Source organism: Agelaius phoeniceus, chromosome 2 (genome assembly GCF_051311805.1).
Source record: "Agelaius phoeniceus isolate bAgePho1 chromosome 2, bAgePho1.hap1, whole genome shotgun sequence".
NCBI lineage: Eukaryota > Metazoa > Chordata > Aves > Passeriformes > Icteridae > Agelaius > Agelaius phoeniceus.
This window is the reverse complement of record NC_135266.1, coordinates 95,739,788-95,751,277: the sequence shown is the minus strand read 5'-3', so window position 1 is coordinate 95,751,277 and position 11,490 is coordinate 95,739,788.

The window sequence follows — 11,490 nt, the reverse complement described above, 5'->3', positions numbered from 1 at the left end:
GCCAGAAGGGTCAATACCTCCAGCTGACTTGCACTGGCCTGACTCTGCTTCCTTCCAACTGCCTGTCTGTAAGCTGATGCCTCCTTGCAGGTTTAGGCAAGCTCTGCAAGTAAATGAATGTGGGGAAGCTGGAACTTGAGCTTCCTTTTGGAGCAAGTTCAAGTGTTCCTCTTCCTTCATTCAATTAGGAGGGGTGCAGCCTGCCTGCCCAGGTCCCCTCCTGTATGTGTCAATCACTGGTGCTGCTGGGATGCACATCCTTATCAGGCAGGTGGGCTCCCTGCAGGCTGCAGGGAATGGCAGCCAAGCCACAGGTGTGCTTGCTGGCATGATGGGCACAGTATGGGGCCAGGGGCATGAGGCACTCAGAGGCACTTGCTGAGTGGCATAGTTTAGAGAGACCAGAAATGAGCTGAGATCAGCCTGCTTTGAGTAATGTGGAAGGCCAAAATGCTGCTCAGAGCCTGGATGGAGCAGCAGGGAGAGAAGGTGTCCATATGGCATTGAGGTAAACTTGAGTTCACCTGTGGAGCAAAGGTAGTTCTTGGTTCCGTCTCTTGCACGTCTGTTGTGGGGTCACATGGGCTTGGTTCACTGCCTCTCCCTACTTTGTGACCGTGACAGGGGTGATTAAATGCCCTCACTTGCAGAACAGACAGGCAAAGGTGGGTGGGGGAGTTTCTGCTAAGGGACAGCCTGACCTTTCCTGATCTAGCATGCTGATGGAATAACCCCTGTTCCCATCATTCCTCTCAACCACAACGGTTGCAGTGGCCGCGGGATAGTGGCAGTAAAACCTCTGTCCCCGTGCCCGGGTGACATCTGGTCCCATGCTGAGCCGGGACCCCTCCTGTCCGCCAGGGGGCAGCCGCGGGCCGCGCCGCCCGCGGCCGGGGCCGGGGCGGCAAAATAGGGCTACCTCAAAGATAACAGAGATTTACCTCAAAAATAACAGGGATTTACCTCTAAAATAACACCGATTTTACTGTCCTCATTTATTTTTATTTAATTTTTTCCTTCCCATAGCACTTCCCCAAGCCGGGGAAGGTCGTGCTGGCACACAGGGCCTGGGTAACAGCAGTGGGGAAGGTGAGGGTGTGTGGGTCAAAGATAGCTGGGACAGAGATACAGCAACACAAAAAGGAGGTTTTAGGTGGAGGGGAGAGGTGGGAGAGGCCTGACTGCAGTAACTTTGTGTGGCTGTCAGAGTAGTTTGGTGTTTGCTGTTTGAAGCCAGCTGGGGAAACACGCTCCAGTAGAATCACAGAATAGCTTGGGTTGGAAGGGACCTTAAAGAACATCTCATTCCAACCCTCTGCCATGGACAGGGACACCTTCTACTAGATCAGGTTGCTCCAAGCCCTATCCAGTCTGGCCTTGAACATTTCTAAAGGAGGATGGTGGAACATCTGGAGGGGGAAGCCTTATGGGGAGTGGCTGAGGTCACTTGGTACAAACCTGCTTGAATAACCTCACCCAGGGCACTGCTGCCAGCACTTTCTTGTCCAGGTTAAAGCTGGCTTTGAGAGGGGTTTCACCCTACATCTGGTTCAGTTTGGCTTAATTTTTTGGTTATGTTTTGTTATAAAGGATAAACATAAAGGCTTCAATTTTACACATGAAATAAAACTGCAGAGGTAGTGTTGAGCAGGATTAGAGTTTAGAACTGTGTGGGCAAATTGCGGAAATGGTCTGGAAGAAACAGAAGACAGTTGAATAAGGAGAAGTGGAAGGTTGTACACTTGAGCAACAATATGAACTCCCAGAGTACAGAGGAGGGAGTGATGGGTTAAGCAGCAATTCTTTAGGAAAAGGATCAAAAGCTGAATGTAAGTCAGCTATGTCATGGTATTGAGGTGATGGAAAATAAGTTAAGGGGAGATGTGGAATAATTGTATCCAGCCCAGCAGAGAGCAGGGAGTAAGCGGAAATGGAGAAACCATTACCTACCAGGGAAGCCTGAAAGAACCAAAATTCTCTAACCCAAAGGAGGAGAGAAACGAAGTCTTTAAGCACATAAAAAGGCATAATCATTGCTCCTTGTCTGTGATGGAGAAGGGGAGAGAAAAAAAAAAAGAAAAAAGGCTTAAGTCACAGTAGGAAAGGCTCAATTTAGATGTTAGGAAAAACTTTCTAATGACAGGGATAATAAAGAGTAGACTGCCTAGGGAGTGGAGAGCTTTAAGATCAAGTTAAGCAACATCTGTCAGGGATGTCCGAGGTTTAGGTGATCCTGCTTGGGTTAGTGAAATGGACTGGTCTGACCTTTCAAGGTCCCTTTCAGCCCTAATTTTTCAGTGGTTCTGTGGGCTGACATTAATCTTCTTAATGGTATTTAAACAGTCAGCAGCTTCTCTTAAGTAACTGCTAGCAAGTCTCTTCTCTTGCCTGCGGTTTAAAATTAACTTAATTTCCATGCATCACTTTCGCCCTCCAGCTCCCAAGTCCTCTATAGCAAACCAGCAGCTGAATTCCTTGACTGCTTGTCAGTACCTTCCTTGTGGCTCTGTACCTGCACACGATAAAAAAGAAGGGGTAGAAATGCTGCATATTGGTGGCTATGCCATCAGTGTGAGGGTGCCCTCGTTTTCTGCATCTATATGCAGCAGATATGGTCCCCCTTGAGATAGCCAAGTCTCATATGTGGGGATTTCATTTTGTGTGATCCAGGGACCTGCATTTCCATGTTGCCTGCAGCTTTCTGAGGCAGTTTGTTTTGCCCTGCCTCTGGCCAAAGCTGGCCTGTATCTGAAAGGAATCATGTCAGACCATGGGCCTTTGCTGTCGGTTTGTCACAAGGGTCTGGAGCGCAATTCTTATGAGGAGCAGCTGAGCAACCTGGGGATATTTAGCCTAGAGAAAAGAAGGCTCAGAGAAGATCTTATCACTTTTTACAACTACCAGAAAGGAGTCTGTAGCCAGGTGGAGGTCAGTCTCCTCTCCCAGGTAGCAAGGAACAGGACAAGAGGAAATCACGGAGAGGTTTAGATTGATATGAGGAAAAAATTTCTTCACTGAAAGGGTTGTCTCGCCCTGGAATGGGCTGCCCAGGGAAGGGGCAGAGTCACTATCCCTGGAAGTGTTCAAAAGCCCTGTGGATGTGGCACTTGAGGTCATGGTTTAGTGATGAAGATGATGGTGCTGGGTTAATGGTTGGACTCGATGATCTTAGAGAACCTTAACAATTCTATGGTTCTATGATAAGGTTTGAGTGTCCAAGCCCAGACACTGCCCAAGTGTAACAATGTGTACAACAGGGATTATAATTAACACATTGTCCACAAGTGATCTCTTTCAAATGGTTCAAACTCAAGAAAGAAGTCTGAAGTTGGCCCTGGGGCTGGGTCCTCTGAAGTTACTAATGAAGGTGAAGTACATTTTTCATCTGCTAGCAACAGAGTAAGAGGGAGAGAACATGTCAGGCCATGATGAGCAATATCTGGTCCTTGAATTAGTACTGTTGGAAAACAGGAAAGGTGGCAAGTGTGTCCTGAAGGCAGCATGTCTGCAATTTTGTTTTTTGCTAAAAACAGAAATATGGCATTTCCATAGCTGGGAAAAATTGTCCCAAAAGAGAGAGGGAACCACTGCCTGAAAGCCCTCTCCTTTGAAAAATAACTCTCCATCAGGCACTGAACTGCATGTATGGAGTGTGGGGGGGTGTAACCCTGCTCAGCGTGACCATTAAAACTGGGTGAGTATGTCACCAAGAGGATCAGCAGTATAGGAGATAGCCACAAACCAAAACAGCTTATCCATAGTCAGGAAAACACGAGGTTTCCAAACCTTTGTTGCATACTCCCTAATTATTTACCTAAACCAGAAAAGGTGACATTTCTATAGCTGAGAAAAATCATCCCTGATGAGAGAGGAAACCACAAATATTTGCTCACAGAGAAGCAGTCACAATTTCTCCCACTAATCTTATCCAGTGGTTTTAACCAGCCAAGGTAATTGTGGGCCCGATACAGGTGCCTTCACATTTGCTTTTGTTAATAGAGCAAGATCTGTCTTATCTCTGCATGACAAGCATTAAGAACTTTATTTCATATGTATGAGTAACATATAAAAAAACAGAGTGGCCACCACAGCAGCAGGTTGGAACACAGGGCCTTTCACTCTCAGCTCTGAGCTCCTTCTTCCAGACTGGGCTGCCAGCTCCCAGACGCGGCGGGGCTGTTATTTATACGCGTAATAAAATGCCACCTGAATGCAGCTGGAGTCCTACCTTTGAGCAACGTTAGCACCCCAGGGACTTTATTTACAGCTATTTCACTTTGCCTCTCTTGATGCTGGGAATGAGAGCTTCAGGTGTGCTCCCTTTCTAAAAAAAAACACTGTGAAATATGCATATGTTGAAGTGGGTTGTGCTTTTGTGGAGCCTATATCCCAAACTATATAGTAGCTGCTTTGTGCACAGATTTTACAATTCCACTCCAGTGAAAATTGTCAGAACCACAACAGCATAATCTGACTCATTTATAAGACCTCATTTTTTTAAGTGAATGTTGGGAGTAATACAGATGGAGCAAGCTTATAAGGCCCTTGCAAGGAAAGGGTGAAGCAAGCTTACTCCTTAACTGCTGCAATTTGGGAGAGGTGTTTTTGGAAGTGCTATCAAAATTACAGCTTTCTAAAGATATTCTGAATGCTGCTGTATCACACCAGATTTGAGGAAAGTATGAGATTAGCCACTTAAATGTAAACTGATTTGAACAAAGCAATTTATGTGAAATGCAGCATGATTTTTCAAGGTAAGAGAAAATCATCACCTTTTTTATTTTTTGCCCAGACACCTGGAAAACTCAGGACCAGCTCCACTTAAGCACTATGCATTTCAGGCATTGCAAACTCAGAAGTTTTCCAGGTGAGGGGTGCTGCCAGCTGCAGTGAGCTTGATCTGTGCTTAGCTCTGGAGCTGGAGCCAGACGGAATGCTGACGCAGTATGGCTGCAGGCCTTTCTGCTGTTTTTACTCTGCGGAGTTTTTATGAGACCATATCTGTCAAACGTATGTGTGAAGATAAATCAAACAAGCACAGCCACGGCTGTTAAATAAATGTGAAATCTGAGTGGCTTCCACCAGCCCCTCGGTCCCTCCCCCTCAGCTGCCGTGTGCACTGAGTGTTTTATAGACACACCATGGTGAAGGATTGCTGGTTGTGAGAAAGGGAAAGCAGCGGGGAGGCAGCTCCAAGGGAAGGAGGTGATCTTGTAGGGGGAAGCAGAGAGCTACAAGATGGGTTTGGGGCTCATGCTGCTGAAATATTTGGGTCTGGAAAGAGCCTGGTTTGAATCTCGATGACTTTTGAAGAAGGAGAGACTCAATAAATTCCATCAGGGATGTGGTCTGACTGCTGTGATGGCATCTAAAATGCAATGAAGATGGGGATTCAGCAGAACAGACAGGAAGACATTCCATGGAGAAGTGTAATAAGATAGACCACGTTTAGAGCTAATGCTGTATGAGCACCACTAGGTTCCTGCACCTTGAATACCAAAGCATAAGCAGGACATCAAGTTTCTGCATGCCTCACAGGCTGTCTTCTCCTGGAAAATAAAATAATCTTTACCTGATCACCACTAATATTTTCCCACTATTCCCCAAACTTTTCTTCCCCAGGGAAGAGGGATGGTGCTTCCAGGGTCAGGGTTGAGGTTACTGACAGGTCAGGGAGGGCAAGGTCAGGCTTGAAGCTGACTCTCTGTAGCAAAGCTGTCCCACATAGCGAGAGGGCCATGCAGTTTCCAAAGCCATCAATCTCTTCCCCACTTTTACCAGCTATTCACCTCTCCCAGTTTTAAGTGGAAGAAAATACAGCCAACCTCTTCAAGTCCTTGTGTTGAGCCTCTGGGAGCTGCATTCCTGCTCTCGAGTGCTCAGTCACCAAAACAGAATAGCCAATATATCACTCCCATTGTTTTATTTGGGGGTTGGAGTTGGATACATGTATCTGAAGGCTACTGTAACCAGGAAATGATTCTTCTGATTTCTGACAATGGGACTGCTTCTGCCACCAGAAAGCATTTGTTACTTCTCCCTGGCTGCACTGGGATTTGGCTGAAGGTACTTGTTTTTCCTGGCACACAGGAAGAGCATCCTTGCCGAGGGGATGGGGACCCAACAGGAATCAAAGCTCATGAACCACATGGTAGCAAAGTGAGAAAGCTGGTGCTAAGGGTGAAGCAGGAGGGGCTGTGCCATGTGCCCTGGATATGGCCTGGAAGGCAGGAGTGTGGGACAAAATATTTGATGAGGCTCCTACATCTGTGATAACATTGTGCCTCCCTCTGTTTTTAATGCTGATTGACATTAGGAGAGGACTTGACTCATAGTAATAGAGTATGCTGCACATAGCAGCTTTTAGGGCAGCTCCTGGTCCTTCTGTGTATATCACCAATGTTGAGATGAATGAAAATAAATACTCAGAGATGGGTTTTGCCAGTAAAAATACACAAGGAAAGAGAAGGCTAACGTACTATCAAGTGCATTTCTGATGATTTGCTAGTGCAATGTAAAATTATTATTAGCAAAAATTATCAATGCACACAAAACTTCCATTGAACAAATAATCTGTTAAACTTAGAAGGCCAGGAAAACACTTACAACAAATCTTTCTTTGAAAGTAAATAATTTAGATTGGATTTTGTGAGCTCATTGGACCAGGTTGCTTTGTTGATATGCTGGCACTGTTACTTTCAATAAAATGTAAATCAGCCAGTTTACACGAGCTGAAAATCTTATTCCAAGTTTTCTATTCATCATCAGAGTCATCGTTAAAGCTGAATATTTAAGACAATAGCTTTCCATTCACTGTTGGAGTTGGGGTTTTTAAGAGTGTGCTGTAGGTCCTAGTGTATAGCATAAACCTGCAGTTCCAAGTGATTCAGCTGGGACTTACCAGCTGAAAATCTGAGTCTATGCCTTCATGTCAATGGGGAACAATTAAATTTTGATCCCAAATAACAGAAACACAATTCAAAGGTCCCAGAGCATCATCCTCTGTTGATACTGCTGCCCTGTACCCATGGTAGGAACCTGGCTGAGATCAGGCTAGAGGTACAGGTTGGCTTTGACATCTGCTGTCTTGGTTACTGGGGGAAAGCCTCTCATGCTGGGATGTGTGACATGCCCTAAGGCACAGGCAGCATGAGCAGTGCTCAGGTGCCAGACCTGCCACCATTCTATTTGCTTAGTACAGAGGAGACAGGCAGTGGTGGTGACACAGGCCACAAAGGTGTCTCAGCTCCTGCAAGCCTATCCCTCCATTCCTGTCACCATGGGCAATGCTGGCTGCAGGCAGGTCCTTCTAAAGCAGCAACAGCTGCTTCCTCACCCAATCTCTCCAGTGGCACTGGCAGCAGCAAGTCCTACCTCCAGAGCTCTCAGTGCTCTGCCATCTAGCCTTGCATTCTTCACTTTCCCAGGACAAGGTTGGTCTGGATGGGTGCCTCCTGATCCTCAAGCATTCAGCAGCAGCTGGAGAAGTACAGAAATCTCAGTGACACCTGCTGCAGATGATGGACTGCAAGGGGAGTAAGTGGAAACAGGCCTTGTGCAGAGGGAAAATGAAGATTTGGGGGGCAGACTGAAGGAGGAGGAAGGAGAAACATCCTAGTATTCCTCCCTTCCTGTCCTAGTGAATACTCCTAACAAGGCCTTCCACATGGCGTGGGCCCTTCCCACCCCTACGCCTCAGCTCCCCCAGGAGAGATTCAGCCTAAACCCAAATCTCTGGTCCCTCTCCAAACCCCCAACGCAGGACATTGCTATCATTCCTGACAGCTACCTGATGTTCTTGAAGCTCTCCCCTTAGGGAGGCTTCATGCCTGGACACTTTATGCATTGCCTCCATCTATTTGCCCTAACTTTCTTGTGACATCAAGTTCAAATTTTCTTGCTTGAGTTTAAGCCTGTTATTATTTCTGAATGTCTCTGTTTTGGGCAGGTAGACGTGACTGGTCTTTCTCCCCTTGTTGCAATCTTTCATGAACTTACAAGACTTACTGTTCTTATTACAGTTTTTTTCTTAAGGTTAAGCTTTACCAAGACTTTCAGATTTTCCTCCCAGATCACATTCTCTAGACTCTGATGATTCTTCTTGGTTTTGTCTGGATTGTATTTATTTAGCCCACTTTTTTTTTTCTTTTTTTGCTTTTCTTTTTCCAAGAGTACTGCACTGATGACAAACACTTCAGGTTTTAATCTGCATTAAATCCTAAACCTAACCATGACCCTAAATCTTAGCTCCAGTAGTTCCACGTCCATATTTGTGCAGTCAGTTATTCCTCAGTTTGGACCTTCACATGGATTCCTACTACATCCTTTCATTTTTTTCCCTGGTCATTTCTTGAATTTGTCAGGCTGTTGTTCGCTTTTTCAAAAAATTGTAATCCCATCTTTGATGTCCCTGCAAATCCTTCCAGCTTTGGGCATTCTGCAAATTCAATCATCTTCTAGTCCACAGTCCAAGTCACCAAGAGACTGCAGTTGGAGACAGAGACCTGTACACCTCTGTTCAACAGGTTCCTATCCATGGAGAGGGAAATCCTGCTCACAGCCTCCTGAGTACCAGTGCTGTGTCTGCTCTGCAGTAGATAGACCACACATTCCTCCCAGGCTTATAAGAATTTCATGCAAGACAGTGTCAAAGAACCCACTCGAGTCAAGATACTGACATCTGCTTCTCCTTAATGGCCTGTGAGGTCTGTCTGCTTCTTTTAAAAGGAAATTAGATGTGTTATTCAAGACCAGACTATGAAGCTAATATTGGTTGTTACTCATCCCATTACATTCCAGTTTCTTACAAAAAGGTTTTTCATTACTAATTCCAGAATTTTTCCTGTAATTGAAATTGAATTAATTAGCCTACAATTCTACATCTATTTTTAAAATTTTTTTCCTAAGGACTTCACAATTTTAATTTGCCTGGCTTTTGCTATGCTTTTATATTAACTCTTAGTAAATCAGCCTAGATTTCACTCTGTATAGATGTCTTCTTTGTGCTCAAGCTCAACAGTGTCATTCTAGTCAATCTGTTCTTTTCTTGTATATTCCTTTCTCTACACTGGTGTAGAGTTTGCTTGGGCACAACCTGTCTTCCTGCCTTCCTAGCTCAGCATCTAGCTGGGTGCAAAAATCCGCTGATGTCAGGGGACAGGACATTTGTCACGATGATGAGGCCCACACCTGGTGACCTGTAGGCCACCCTCTGCTGTTGATGCTCCTGTTCTCTCCCTGACCTGTATTCACTACAGAATTTCACCTCGCAGAAGTTCTGGGCCACACACCTCAGCGCTGGTACCATCTTCTTTCTCTCTTTTTCTAGGCCTTGTCAGAAATTATTGGTACGAATAAGACAGCCACTATCTCCTGCCATGGCCAGCAATTATCCATTCCAGTTACTCTACAGAGAGGGAAGGAATACTGAGGACCACTGGCAAACTAAAGTCTCTCCACTCAGTTACTTTTCTTACCCTTCAAAGTCAAAGTTAGATCTGCATTACCATACTGGCAGTGAAGCCCTAGTTGAAGCCAGCTTTGGATGATGTTTGCTCAGGTGGAGTATCTTGGAAGTGAAATCATGGCTTCTCCTTTCCCAGAAAATATAGTAATTGTTTGCCACATTTAATTAAGTTTCCTCCTCTGTTCACACACCCTGCACCACACAGATCTGAAGTTAGTTTTACAGTTTCCTCTCAGCCTTCTTCTTTGATCCTAAAGTAGCTGTCACCTCAGTACCTACAGCCCTTTCTTTCTCACCTTGGCCAGCATAAAATGTGTTTGTGCGTTAATGGCTTTCTCCTCGGGGCAGCTGACTCTCTTTACCAGTCATCTGGATGCTGGATGAAATCATTCTCTCTGCTGCTTGAAATATGTCACACATCTATATTACCCTGCCTATGTTTTATGTTCCATCCCGACTTCATTCATAGGAAACGGTTCTGTTTGAGTTCATTTTGTTTTGGAAAGTGAATCCATTGCCAGGGGAATGTGAGAGATTTCCAGAGACTAGGTCCAAGTTTAGTGCAGGAAGGTGCTACACAGACTTTGCCACCCACAGCCTGCTGCTGCTATGCTGCAAGAAGCTGTTTCTTTCTTAGAGCCTCCTCAGCACCAGCCATACTCAAACCAATGTGTCTTGAGCTCTGTAGAATCTCTGCTCTGGTCAGCTGTGTCTGTGACCTGCTGTCTCCACCTTACCTGGCTTCTGTTAAGCCAACTTGTCCTAGACCTGAACTAGAACTAACCCTCAGGTCTGCACATCTGGGAAAAACCTGCTTCAGTAATCAGAGCAATATTACAGCAACCGAAGCAGGGCAGGAGCAAGCCTTCAACTTACAGTGAAGTTTAAAAAAAAAAAAAAAAAAAAAGGCAACACAAACCCACTTGACATAAATAAATGACAAAATAACCCCATGCTCAAGATCTAAGTGCAATTATGAGTAGTACCATTTTTAGACTGTAGGGATAAAGTTCTGCAACAAAAGTTATTAATAAATGCTTCGCCGCGAGTGTGGCTTCAATAGCGTGACTCAGAAACCTCAATCTAACGACAGCCTGTCTGCTGTAGAGCCTAATATGGATGCTGCATTTGGCCATGCCACAGCAGGCTTGATTCAAAGTGCTGGATTAGTTTGATTAACCCAAAGTATAAAGCAAACTGCATTTTCTCTGATGTGCCGTTGAGTCAGAGCTGTTCAGCTCTGGTACTGGGATGGGACAGATCAACAAGATCTGTCTTGTGGGCATGATGTATAAAGAGGGCTAATGGAGGAGAAGGCTGATTTGAGGAGGTTTGGAAGAGAAAATCTGGAAGGGAGGAGTGACAGTATGTGGAGTGAAGTGCCAGAGCAGAGTTGTGTGCAGTTACACATAAGGACCCCAGTGTGCTCCCCCTCGGCTCCTCAGAGGTAAAACCTTAAGCTGCTGTAATCAATGACAGATGCCAGCTGCTGAACCAGAGCTCTGCTTCATCTCAAGAGAGGGAAGAGAAGAAGGCACAAAAGATGTATGTTAGAGTGGTACACAAAGAACTGCTACAGATTGCTGTCTCTGAAATGAACAAATGTTGTTCTCTAGTGTTTGCTATAGATTAACTTTCAATAACAAAAGAACTCACATTTGTAGGGAGGAAAGTCTAGAGGAAGTCTCTGTGATTTTGCTTTTTTTTTGATCGTTTTGGTTTATTACTCTGTCAACAGGCTAATTAAATCCTACTTCTATGGATCATTTTAAAATTCATGCTCACACTGTGACCCAAAAGAATGAAGGAAAAAAATACTTCCACCCAAAAAATGGCTGGCAGAGGTTGAACAAAATGTCTGCTTTGGGAATGAGCACTGCCTCTCCCTCTCTCACATGTACGCACACATACTCCTCCTGGGCAGATCACTGCAAATCAGGATTACTAAGAAGAGTTAAGGCCAAATCTGAAACAAGGAAAAACTCTGTCAGTAGAAACAGCTCAGCAGATGCACATTTATTACA